The following is a 13,660-nucleotide window of genomic DNA, read 5'->3' as shown; positions in this document are numbered from 1 at the left end:
AATGAGATTGTAAATAAAGGGTACAGACCTCTGCACATGGTTATGAGGGTGTTTAGGGGTTGTAGTAAGGATGTAAAGGAGAGGGCATATAAGTCTCTGGTAAGACCCCCAAATAGAGTATGGTTCCAGGTATGGGACCCTCACCAGCATTACTTGATTCAAGAACTGGAAAAAATCCAAAGAAAAGCAGCTCGATTTGTTCTGGGTGATTTCCAACAAAAGAGTAGCGTTACAAAAATGTTGCAAAAGTTTGGGCTGGGAAGATTTGGGAGAAAGGAGACGAGCTGCTCGACTGAGTGGTATGTTCCGAGCTGTAAAAGTTTGGGCTGGGAAGAACTGGGAGGGTATGTTAAAGGAGAACAATATAGGTGGAAATCAAAGTTTTATTGTTCTCCTTTTAACAGACTATCAATACGGAAAAAATGAGGATAGTCTCTTGCAATAAGTGGTATGCTCCGAGCTGTCAGCGGAGAGATGGCGTGAAATGACATTAGTAGACGAATACGTTTGAGTGGCGTCTTTAAAAGTACGAAAGATCACAATATGAAGATAAAGCTGGAATTCAAGAGGACAAATTGGGCCAAATATTCATTTATAGGAGCCGGCCCCGTGGTGTAGGGTTAGCGTGTCTGCCTCTTACCCGGAGGCCCTGGGTTCAGCCTACGTGATTAGAATTGAGGAGCTATCTGACAGTGAGATAGCGGCCCCAGTCTAGGAAGCCAAGAATAATGGCTGAGAAGATTTGTCGTGCTGACCACACGACATCTCATAATCTGCTGGCCTTCGAGCTGAGCAGCGGTCGCTTGGTAGGCCAAGGTCCTTCAAGGGCTGTAGTGCCATGGGGTTTGGTTTTATTCATTTATAGGAAGGGGAGTTCAAGTCGGTAAGTGATGCGCCGTAAAACATGGCACAACTAAATCAATATCAGTCACCACTGATCTGCATTTAAGGGAATCGCCCAGGCGGCAGACTCCCTATCTGTTTTCTTACCTACTCTTTTCATCAATAACTGCAAAGAATTTGGCAGACTCCCTATCTGTTTTCTTACCTACTCTTTTCATCAATAACTGCAAAGAATTTGGAATATTTTTAACATCTCCTTTCGTAAATTATTCCAATCCCTAAGTCCTCTTCTTTAAACAAATATTTGCCCCAATTTGTCCTCTTGAATTCCAAGCTCCGAGTGAAAGTGCACCTCCACTCCATTAAGAGCACTAGAAACTTTCAGCTGTTTGCAAGAGTATGGACTGAACGTAAGATTCAACGAAAGAGGACATAACTACTACAGTAGTATAACCAGAATCGGCTGATGGGGGAGGGTAAGAGTTACAAAATGATGATAGAACACAATGAAGGTGCTTGTGCATGTGTGATGTGTGCATGCAAGACTTGTCATTATAAGGACACTGATACAAATGAATTATGTTGATATTTAGATTGCAGTACTTGTAACTTACACTACAAAATCTTACATTAATATACAGAACAAGAACAATATGATCAAGATCAAGAGTATTACAGCAAACTATAAAGTTATATTCAGTTTACAATCTAAAATCCAATGTCCGAGACTTAAAAAATTACAATTATGTCTATGAATGTTTATTTAGTTTATTGTCAATTTCTGTTTATTTATTTTTTTGTAAACATTCCATGGTGGGAGGGGGTTCTAACCCCAGTAACCCCCAATTCGCTACGCTCATGATGATGATGCTTGTTGTTTAGACGGGCCTAACATCTAGGTCATCGACCCTGGCTACGCTCCTGTACTAGTATATACTACTACTACTACCACCCAACCCTCCTATAGACAGTAACATGTATCTCAGACCAGAGAGATTTTATCCGGTGAAGTAGATGTTCAGTGAAGGTGACGGGGTTGGCGCCCGTTGCCTATAGACCTACTAGGAAATATTCTGGCATTCATCTTAGAGCAGGAGAATGGAAAGACCATAAAGTCAACACAATGTCCTTTCATGTGCCAATGAAACAATCTAATAGTTAACAAATTCAGTACAGGCCTACAGAGAATAATTTAATTGTTCAATCTACGACGAGATTCCATATCTTATATGCACGTGGTAATTTCACGCTCTGACAGGTTAACCACAGGAGTACCATGGAAAGTATACAAACCGATCGCACACACAAACGAAATACTCAAAATTTAGAAAATGAGGTTAAAAACTACGATCATAGCTGTTATGACTAACGTCAAAATTACTCACATTGCTACTCTATGTACCAAAGTATTGTAATGATTACAGATCACTGCAGATCACAACGACGACAACAAAACAGAACACACTTGTACGTAAACGTAAAGGCTCAAGAAATGGTTCACCGTTCGCGACTTCTTTTCACAGTAGCGCCAATCCACAGCCGTCTCGATCCAATCCAACGAAACAGGATAGGTAGCTGTAGTCGGCTATGATGGGTACCAACTTTCATTTCTATTCATCCTGATTCTATTTTCCTTTTCATAACTTCAGGACAATGGAAAAGTAAACATCCCATATTAATATATCGACATCTAAGAATGAGAACGTTGTTCAACGGATCTTTTTGAAACTGAGATATTTGAAGCCACCGCCGTCTCGATCCTCTTATACTGCCTGCTCTATGCCGCTAGTTTAACACAGGAAGGCGCGACTACCAATAGTTCTCGAAATCGCCGTAAGAGTGCAGCAGTAGACGCACAATCTTCGCTGTCAGTGTGGGTGTAGCACTGTATTATTGGTGCATGAATGTGTGTGAAAACCTGAGTTATTTTGTAGAATGAGTAAACCTGTCTGGTCACTTTCGTTCGTACAAGATATATTTTGAATAGAACTGTGAAATGAATTAATTATGTTATGTTTATAGATATTTCAAAAGTGATTTTAAGGTGTGGGTACTTGTTTCTTTCCGTTCGTGCAAGGTATATTTTTCGTAGAACTGAAACTTCAGATTCTTTCCCCGAAATATTCAACTGTTGTATACCATTTTGCCAATCTCGGCAAGGTCGTTCGCAGCCAGAAAATATACGACTCCATGAAATACCGTCTAGAAGAGAACTGAGAGAAAAGCGGCCGTCGGCTTTATCTAGGCAAGGACCTAATGAAGGAAGTAATTGGATATCCTCAGATTAAGCTCGCATCTGTGCCTTTACACCTTATTTCAGAATTTGATGGAGCCTCCGCGGCTCAGGTGGAAGTCGCCGGTCTCTCACCGCTGGGTTCTGTGGTTCAAATCCCGGTCACTCCATGTGAGATTTGTGCTGGACAAAGCGGAGGCGGGACAGGTTTTTCTCCGGATACTCCGATTTTCCCTGTCATATTTAATTCCAGCAACACTCTCGAATATCATTTCATTTCATCTGTCATTCATTAATCATTGCCCCGGAGGGGTGCGACAGGCTTCGCTAGCCGGCACAATTCCTATCCTCCCTGCTAGATGGGGGCTTTACCGAGCTCGATAGCTGCAGTCGCTTAAGTGCGGCCAGTATCCAGCATTCGGGAGATAGTAGGTTCGAACCCCACTGTCGACAGCCCTGAAAATGGTTTTCCGTGGTTTCCCATTTTCACACCAGGCAAATGCTGAGGCTGTACCTTAATTAAGGCCACGGCCGCTTCCTTCCCACTCCTAGCCCTTTCCTGTCCCATCGTTGCCATAAGACCTATCTGTGTCGGTGCGACGTAAAGCAACTAGCAAAAAAAAAAAAAAAAAAAAAAAGATGGGGCTTCATTCATTCCATTCCTGGCCCGGTCGAATGACTGGAAAAAGGCTGCGGATTTTTTCCAGAAGGTGATTAAAGCCGTGGAGGATAGTGGATTCCTTGTGATAAAAATTGTGACGGACAATCACAAAACGCCTTCATGTTTAGACATTTTGGACAACCTCAGATATCCAGACGACAATATTCCAATGAAACTAGAAAAAGGAAATCAAATCCTAACTTGCGGGTACCAGGTTCGTGTTGTTGAAGAGAGGATGGAGTGTGACATTTGTGTCAGCAACATCTCACTGCCTAGAGCTTCGACACCTCTAAATGGAACTGATTATACATCAGGACAGAGGAGGAGTTCGACACCCAAAACCTAGTTTTGTTGCTCTGGTGAAGCATCTCCAGGAGTTCGTTTAAACTGATGTGCCCTATTGTCGAAGTCCTTCAAGCGTATGAGCGTAATACGAGGACTTGCGACGTCTTCCCTTTCAGAATACTGGGCGAGTTGGCCGTGCGGTTAGGAGCGCGCAGCTATGAGCTTGCATCCGGGAGATAGTGGGTTCGAACCCCACGGTCGGCAAGCCTGAAGTTGGTTTTCCGTGGTTTCCCATTTTCACACCAGGCAAATTCTGGGATGTACCTTAATTAAGGCCACGGCCACTTCCTCCCCATTCCTAGGCGTTTCCTATCCCTTCATCGCCATAAGACCCATTTGTATCTGTGCGAGGTAACACAAATATTTTAAAAAAACTTTCAGAATGTGTTTTGTTACAGTATGAGGTCAAAGAACATTAGCAAAATGTTAGTGATATTATCCTCGCCAAGTTCGTAAGAGCTCTATTATTTCATATTGCGTTGGCAAGAACACAAAAAGTACGGTACCACTCCAAGCCTTCGTCCAGGAAAATCTTTAAATTGTGCATGAAGAGGCCAACTGCGACTTCGTGCAGATAATATTGCCGGTATTTAATATTACTGATGTAATTTACGAGCTTCAGTGAACATATGACCATTCTGCATAGTGTTTTGTAGGCTGTCGTCATTAGAATCAGTTTAGACCATTGTGCGTCTATGTCTGCCATCTAGCGGAGAAATTTTGTCGCAGCGTAGTCGCAAAAAGGCTCGCATAGAGCAGGCAGTATAGGAGGATCGAGACGGCGGTGTTTGAAGCAAATGTTTAAAATGCAGTAACGTTCCAAGTGGAGGGGGTTTTTGAACTCCGCACTCACTTGGATATTTGCAATTTTTTGTTGTTTATTTAATAGGCCTCTAGGAGCAAATGCTCACATTAAGGGGCAGAACAAAATAAACCAATAAAAGTAAATATTACTAGTTGAATTTCTTCGTTAATTTCACACAGTGAAAATACAGTAAAATCTGCGGCCAATAATAATAATAATAATAATAATAATAAACTTCAACATTCCAAACACACAAATATCTGAATGTTGAAAATTCGTACAAAAGTTCAACGAACATACCGTATCTAGCTTACTGATATTAAATAACAAACATGTAATTCTTGCTCAGATTAGTTGCTAAAGTCATTGCAATCAAAGGATGTAGGGCCTATACGGTACCGACCCTTGAAACAGCCAGTCAAGAATACAGTACAGACACGGGATTAGCTCAAACATTCATTTGTAGAACGAGGAGTAAGGGATTGGAATAAATGATCAAGGGAAATGTTCGATAAAATTCCAAGTTCTTTGAAAATGTTTAAGAATAAGCTAAGAAAACAATGAGTAGGGAATCTGCCACCTGGGCGACAGCCCTAAATTCAGATCATTGATGACTGATTGATTGAGATTAGTCTGCATAATCAATCACTACTGGTGTGCATTTAGGGCAGTGGCCCAGGTGGCAGATTCCCTATCTGTTGTTTTCCTAGCCTTTTCGTAAGTGATTGCAGAGAAATCGGAAATGTATTGAACATCTCCCTTGGTAAGTTATTCCAATACCCAGCTCCTCTTCCTATAGACGAATATTTGCCCCAATTTGTCCTCTTGATTTCCAGCTTTATCTTCATATTGTAATCCTTCCTTCTTTTAAAGACACCACTCAAACTTATTCGTCTACTGATGTCATTCCACGCCATCTCTCCACTGACAGCTCGGAACATACTACTTTGTCGAGCAGCTCGTCTCCTTTCTTCTTGTCTTCCCAGCCCAAACTTTGCAACATTTTTGTAAGGCTACTCCTTTGTCGGAAATCACCCAGAACAAATCGAGCTGCTTTTCTTTGGATTTTGTCCAGTTCTTGAATCAAGTAATAATGGTGAGGGTCCCATACGCTGGAACCATACTCTAGTTGGGGTCTTACCAGAGACTTATATGCCCTCTCTTTTACATCATTACTACAACCCCTAAACACCCTCATAACCATGTGCAGAGATCTGTACCCTTTATTTACAATCTCATTTATGTGATTACCCCAATGGAGATCTTTTCTTATATTAACACTTCGGTACGGTACTTACAAAGATCCCCAAAAGGAACTTTCACGCCATCAACGCAGTAATTAAAACTGATATGACTTTTCCTATTTGTGAAACTCACAAGCTGACTTTTACCTTATCATTATACCATTGCCTACTGTCCATCTTACAACATTATTGAGGTCATTTTGCAGTTGCTCACAATCTTGTAACATGTACAGAATAACATCATCTGCAAAAAGCCTTACCGGTATCTCTGTTTCCACTACTTTACTCATATCATTTGTATATACCGGTATATACAGGGTTATTCACCTAACATGTTACATGGAAATAACTTCTTAACCATTAAAGATATCGCCATTCTGTTTTCATGTTCGTAATGGTACCCAGGGACTTATAAAATAACGTGCTACTTAGTCTCATGAAGTGATTAATAACCGAGATATTTATACTAACTTCATATTTTTAAATGGAACGGCACAAATGTATGCAGCTGGCATAGAAGTTCAACTGCGTACAAGTTCAAATATGTAATTATTTTCAAAATCGGACAAGTATTTTTTGAGACATAAATAAGAACAGCATGCGCGGTTTTGCATGCCGCATCAGACAGCGTGAAGTTGGGCAAGGACATATTGACGCGTGAGCAGGTTCTTGGGTGTGATTCCGACCACAGGATGGATACCAGGAATGTAAGCATGTCGTACACATGTGATGGGTTCGCAAAGTGTGTATGACAGGCGAACTCATGACAGGACAGGGAGGGTTGATGTGTTTAAAGGGAATAAAATTACTTCGGCTTGAAAGGAACATAACGAAAGCTATAATTGTCACTGGTTTCAGTGCAAAGTACATACTAACTTACTGTATGAGTTGAGAAATAAACATAACACAAAACACCGGAAGAGCTCCTTCTAGAAAAGCAAATTAATAATGTCCGAGGAACTTGATTAAGACACTCGAAGTGGTACAGAGAATAGTGGTTGTTATTTCATTTCCGGGCCTTGCACATCTTGGTCGTGTAGCCCCATGTGTGTGTGTGTTAGAATGTGCCTGATAACCTGTTATTGTGATGTCTGTAGTAGTGTACTGTATTTGTAATTCAGGTGGGGAATTGGGATGGAGGCGGCCGTTATCGTAAGTAAGGAATCATCCCGACAAATTCCTGGAATAGCGGTGGGAAAACACGGGAACACTTCCAGGATAGCTGAGATGGTTACCGAACCCATCTTTTCTCCGTTTTGCCTCACGAGGCGAAGTGTACACCGTTCCAGCCCTCCAACCAGAATTAAATTGCTTATCAGAGCCGGGAATTGAACCCGGACCACCGCGGCTAGAGCTACGAATGCTAGCCGCTACACGTGATTAAGAAACTCGACAGGCTGCGGAGAATAGTGGTTGTTATTTCATTTCCGGGGATTTGACAGTGTGGTCATGTAGCCCCGTTTGCATGGGTGTGTGTGTGTGTAGTACAAAGCGCACCTCATTTTGTGCTGGGCTATTTCAGGCGAAGGAGCAGTGTTACCAATGCTGGATTATTTGGGTCGGGATAGGTTAGACATTAGGAGACAAACAGCTCGACTTATTATGTGGGATGTTCAGAGCTGATCGTGGTGTGATGGCATCAACACTATCATTTATTTATTTTACACGCATTAATCTCCTCGGAGCGCAAGCGCGACTGTAGTAGCGTGCATTCGGGAGAGCGCAGGTTCGAGCCCTGCCTCGCCCAACCTGAAAGTGATTTTCATAGTGTCCCAGGCAAATGCCGGATAGGTACCTTTGGTATAGGCCACGACCGACGTCTTTTCCAAATCCTTCCCATTCCCATCCGTGAAAAACGACTCTAAACTGAGCGCAACCTATTACACATGGATGTCAAAACAAAACAAATTTAATTTCCCGTTGTGGGTTTGCCAGTCATACAATAACGTTGCACAACCAGGCTATGTTACGGTACATCACATTATGTTTACTGTACATGCCTGGTATCCGTTCTGTGGCTGGAATCAATGCCAGGAAGCAGCTTGTTTGCCAATACGTCCTTGGCCGACTGCACGCCGTCTGATGCGGCACGCAAAAGCCCAAATGCTATTTTTATTAATATATCTTCAAGTAACTGTCCGATTTTGAAAATACTTACATATTTGAACTTGTACGCAATTGAACTTTTAGGACAGCTGTAGGAATTTGTGCCATTCTATTTAAAAATATGGAGTTAGTATCAATATCTCTGTTATTAATCATCCCACGAGACTAAGTAGCACGTTATTTTACACGACCCTGAGTACCATTTACGAATATGAAAACAGAATCCCGATATCTTTAATGGTTTAGAAGTTATTTCCGTGTAACTTGTTAGGTAAATAACCCTGTATATGAAAACATAAAGGTCCAATAATACTGCATTGAGGAATTCCCCTCTTAATTATTACAGGGTGAGATAAAGCTTCGCCTACTCTAATTCTTTGAGTTCTATTTTCTAGAAATATAGCCACCCATTCAGTCACTCTTTTTTCTAGTCCAATTGCACTCATTTTTGCCAGTAGTATCCCATGATTACCCTATCAAATGCCTTAGATAGGTCAATCGCGATACGGCCCATTTGACCTCCTGAATCCAGGATATCCGCTATATCTTGCTGGAATCCTACAAGTTGAGCTTCAGTGGAATAACCTTCCCTAAACCCAAACTGCCTTCATCAAACCAGTTATTAATTTCGCAAACATGTCTAATATAATCAAAGGTTTAGGTCAGTAAGGGTCGAGAATCGAACCTGAGGCCGGCTAGCCACAGGCTTCCCGCAAGCTCATGTGTACCAGCATGGCTCCAGCCTTCGGAAATTCCCGCTGCGAGCTTCCGAATATCGGGGTTCTACGAAGCTCCCTCGCGCGGTCGTTACCTGAACCAAATACAGTAGCCTGAACCCCCTAGGCCTCTAATGGCGCCCTTAGGACCAACTGATTTCCACTAAACCCGACTTTTAGCAGTATTACAGAATTACCACCGCCCTCTATCTTCAGGATAATGCCTCTGCTTGTTACTGCGTCACAGTCCGAGTCGGAAAATATTAAAACTTAGGTTAAAACTGTAAAAAGAACCTACCTTAAACCAAACCCCATGGCGCAACAGCCCCAAAGGGCCATGGCCTACAAAGTGAGCGCTGACCAGCCCGAAGGCCTGCAGATTACGAGGTGTCGTGTGGTCAGCATGACGTATCCTCTCGGCCGTTATTCTTGGCTTGCTAGACCGGGAAATGAACCTACCTTAATAAAATAGAACCCGACTCTTGTCGGCAGTGTTCACTTTTATGGAATGAATCCAATTGTAAAACACGTGGTTAATCAGTAGCGGCGATTGGGAATTAAATATGCAGGGCCAAAAAAATATACCTACAGACAACAAACAGTACCTGTGTTTGTGGGATATGTGGGCGGGAGGGGGGTTAGGGGGGGTATATGCATCAAAACTTAAAAAGTCACAAAATGGTAAGTTTTTAATGTTCTCTCAGCGAATTTCGACAGGGAGTTAAAGGTTGACAGTTTACCAACTTAAATGCGGTAACAATAGTTTTTTGAGACTTTGATTCAACACTATACAATAAAACTTTCACCAAAGGAAGAATATTACACATTTATTACAATTAAAAAGAAATACGGCGTGATTATACAGTTAAAATCATTTAGAATTTGACTACACACTATTAAACTAACAGGCACTAAAGAAACTGCCAGACTGACGGAATGCACGCGACAAGGTGGTGAATCATACCCCAGTGTCTATGACCTTAGCAAAAAAATATAGCCCCGGTACCCTTCCTCATAGCACAGGCAAAGTTTCCACTATTTACTGTGGCACTATACAAATCGGTTAGCCGGTACGTAGGCCATTTTGTGCGTATTTCCGCTAATAATTGTGGTAATGATGAAAGAAAAAGAAAAATCGAATAAGACAACAGGGCTTGTATAAATGGCTTTTTTTAAATAATTCCTAGTTTAAGTCGGTTAAAATATAATAAAACTGTAATATATTCTCCAAAAAGTGGGGAAGCGACTGCACCCCCTCCCCCCGCCTAATCGCCACTACCAAAATGTATTACCACAAATTGATATAATGAACTACCTGTATATAAACAAAGGAAGTCAAGTTTAACATGTTTATTAAGTGTGGACACAATGTTAAATGAAACAGTATTTAACACTTAACATTTAACATGTTGATGGTGTCACCAATTAACATTTAACACTTTTAACATTTAACATGTTATTTTTAAATATGAATCAGTGGAGACCGGCCTTAGAAACATAGTGATCGATGTCGAACAATAGAACACGGGTTAATAATAATAATAATAATAATAATAATAATAATAATAATAATAATAATAATAATAATAATAATAATAATAATAACAACAACAATAATAATAATAATAATAATAATAATAATAATAATAATAATAATAAAAACGGAGCAGGCAGACTCCTTTCTCCCACCCTGGCTGAGCAGTAGAGTAGGATGGGGTATTTTTTTAAAAGTTAAGGCATTTCTTAAGCGATCTCTAAATTCTGTTCTCTTACAAAATCACGTATAATAGTAACGGTATTGACTCTCGGGAAAATTGCCGTAATACCGCTATTAAGAAATTGGCAAGTACTTCCTCGCAGTGTTGCAACCAAGCTAAGGATGTTCTTTCAGTTACTAGTATCACATCTATCGAAATACCGAGGGAGTTGGCCGCGTGGTTAGGGGTGCGCAGCTATGAGCTTGCATTCGGGAGATAGTGGGTTCGAACCCCTCTGTCGGCAGCAATGAAGATGGTTTTCTATTTTCGCACCAGGCGAATTCTGTGGCTTTGCCTTAATTAAGGCCACGGCCGATTCCTTCCCACTCTTAGGCCTTTCCTATCCCTTCGTTGCCATAAGACCTATCTGTCCCGGTGCGACGTAAAGCAAAATAGCAAAAATAGAAATTGTAACTTTTTGCACTCATTGCTCAGAATGATGGTGCAGGATCTGGCAAGCAACCCTTAGGCCAAAAGTCTATAGTACAATCTGAAAACTGGAAGGATGCTGTCGAGCAATTTTCAAAATACGAAAAGCGTTTATATCACAAAAGAAAGTTTGACCGATATCTCGAGTGGTAAGAAGGTATATACTGATGTGCTACTAGGTAGATACTGCAGCTACGCAAAAGAAACTTAAGAACATCAACAAAACTGTACCGCTAATAAAAACAGTGTTGTTCTCCGGCAAACTGTCTTGCACTTCAAACCCAAACCAAAACCAAACCCCATGGCACTAGCCTTGAAGGGCCTTGGCCTACCAAGCGACGACTGTTCAGCCCGAAGGCCTGCAGATTACGAGGTGTCGTGTGGTCAGCACGACGAATCCTCTCGGCCGTTATTCTTGGCTTTTATAGACCGGGGCCACTATCTCACCGTCAGATGTATGTATGTTGGTTATTCAGCCCGAAGGCTGGTTTGATCCTCTGCAGCTCCGCCAACAGCTGTCATAAATAGCCTAGGCGTCACTGAAGAAGCGTACTAGGGAAATGAGGAGTGAGGTAGTTCCCGTTGCAACGTTAGATAGCTCCGCAATTCTAGTCACGTAGGCTGAGTCGACCTCGAACCAGTCCTCAGGTCCAGGTAAAAGTCCCTGACCTGGCCGGGAATCGAACCCGGGGCCTCCGGGTGAGAGGTAGGCACGGTACCCCTACACCACGGGGCCGGCTCTGCACTTCAAAGCCAAAATATATTATGGATTCGGGACGAATATTAGTCGATCAAGAACAAGAAAATGATAGAAATGTTTGGGCACTTCGTTGCTTCCGAAGTAAGACCAATCCGGAATTTTTTTAAAAAAATATGTTGTTATGTAGTGCGGGAAATGCACAGTTCACAAGTCCCAGGGTAAAGAATGAAATAATACAGATGTGAATCTGTTATCTCCTTAACTTTGCAATGGCACCAGTCTGCAAGTGAAGTATTTTACGAATTAACGTGATTGAAGCAACAATAGTCACGGGAGCGGGAGAAACAGTTTTCATCCCCCACGTTCCTTTGATTCCCTCCGACTACCACCTCCTGTTCAAACGGCTGCAATGTTTCGCAATGACAATAAACAAAGCTCAGGACAGTCTTTAAAAGTTGCTGGTGTGTATTTAAGGAATTATTATTTTACCCCATAGCCAGTTATACTGTAAGTTGCCTGTTCACGTGTAAGCTCTCCTGACAGTCATGTGATTCTGCAGCCACAGGGGCGAACGAAAAATGTAGTTTACAAGGACGATAAAACAACCTAACTTCAACAACAACCTTGGACAACACAATTTGAACAGCAGTAGAATTCAATAGTGACTGACTGTAGGCAAGGGAGCCTGCGATTATGATGAGAACTCTCCAAGTCGAGTGTGACCGGCAGTAGGCAATGGGGACTGCCATTATACTGAAAACACGCTAACTCGATCGTGAACGGCAGCAGGTCAGGAAGCATCCCCAAATTGATTGTGACTGGCAGAAGGAAATGGGGCCTGTCATTGTAATGAAAACTCCACAACACGGACTTTACATAAGAAACGACGTATGGTGACCTCCCCATGGCGTTTCTTGGGTAACGCTAAGAGCAATGCAATCTCATTAATTCTTACTCACAATGTTTATAGTATTTTACCTAGAACTCCGCATAAAATCTAGTAATCCGTAGCGAAGCACGGGCACATGAGCGAGTATTGGATAAATTATATTAATTAAATAGTGATATTTTAAACAAACGTGTTGAAAATATACAGTACATCTCAGTAATCTTGGTGGTGGAATTATATGATCCTACCATCGCAACCCCAGAGGCGGATTCAGCGGGGGTCTTAAGGGTCTAGAACCCCTCTTCCCCCTAGTTACATTTTAAAATTTACGAAGTTGTTTCTGTTTAATGAAATTAAACCTAACATCATAGTATATATATGATAAAGTACAATCACTTCTCGCGCCCGTACACTTGGCACTGTCTGCGGCAGGCACGACAACGTCTATCCGAAAATGTGGCGTGGCGATCTCTAGCTGATTTAGTTGATAATGTCCGATTCGTTGGCTGAATGGTCAGCGTACTGGCCTTCGGTTAAGAGGGTCGCGGGTTCGATTTCCGGCCGGGTCGGGGATTTTAACCTTCATTGGTTAATTCTAATAGCACTGGGGCTGGGTGTTTGTGCTGTCCCCAACATCCCTGCAACTCACACACCACACATATCACTATCCTCCACCACACTAACACGCAGTTCCCACACATAGCAGATGCCGCCCACCCTCATCGGAGGGTCTGCCTTACAAGGCCTGCACTCGGCTGGAAATAGCCACACGAAATTTTTAAAAAATTTAAAAGTTGATCATGCATGTACACGCATGCACAGAAATGGTGTCACGATATAAGCGAACGCATTGCTGCAGGTAGACAGCTCGCTACAAGGATGTTGTGACTGAAATGGGCACCGTGGCGGATGTATAACAATATACACACTGT

General features: G+C 42.0%; 1 protein-coding gene across 3 annotated transcripts in view; it reads right to left on the bottom strand.

Moving 5' to 3' along the window:
* shu (shutdown) overlaps positions 1-2,364 on the bottom strand; it is a 166,120-nt gene extending 163,756 nt beyond the window's left edge. For 2 of the 3 annotated variants that reach the window (XM_067135623.2, XM_067135622.2), the window contains exon 1: positions 2,229-2,364. The gene's annotated coding sequence lies outside the window, so the exon portion shown is untranslated. Of the gene's footprint in view, positions 1-2,025; positions 2,056-2,228 lie in introns of those variants that run through there. The other variant, XM_068225086.1, reaches the window with a different exon arrangement.
* Positions 2,365-13,660: the final 11,296 nt, after the last annotated feature.

This window comes from Anabrus simplex, chromosome 1, assembly GCF_040414725.1.
Source record: "Anabrus simplex isolate iqAnaSimp1 chromosome 1, ASM4041472v1, whole genome shotgun sequence".
Classification (NCBI taxonomy): Eukaryota; Metazoa; Arthropoda; class Insecta; order Orthoptera; family Tettigoniidae; genus Anabrus; species Anabrus simplex.
This window is presented reverse-complemented; position numbering and strand designations above follow the sequence as displayed.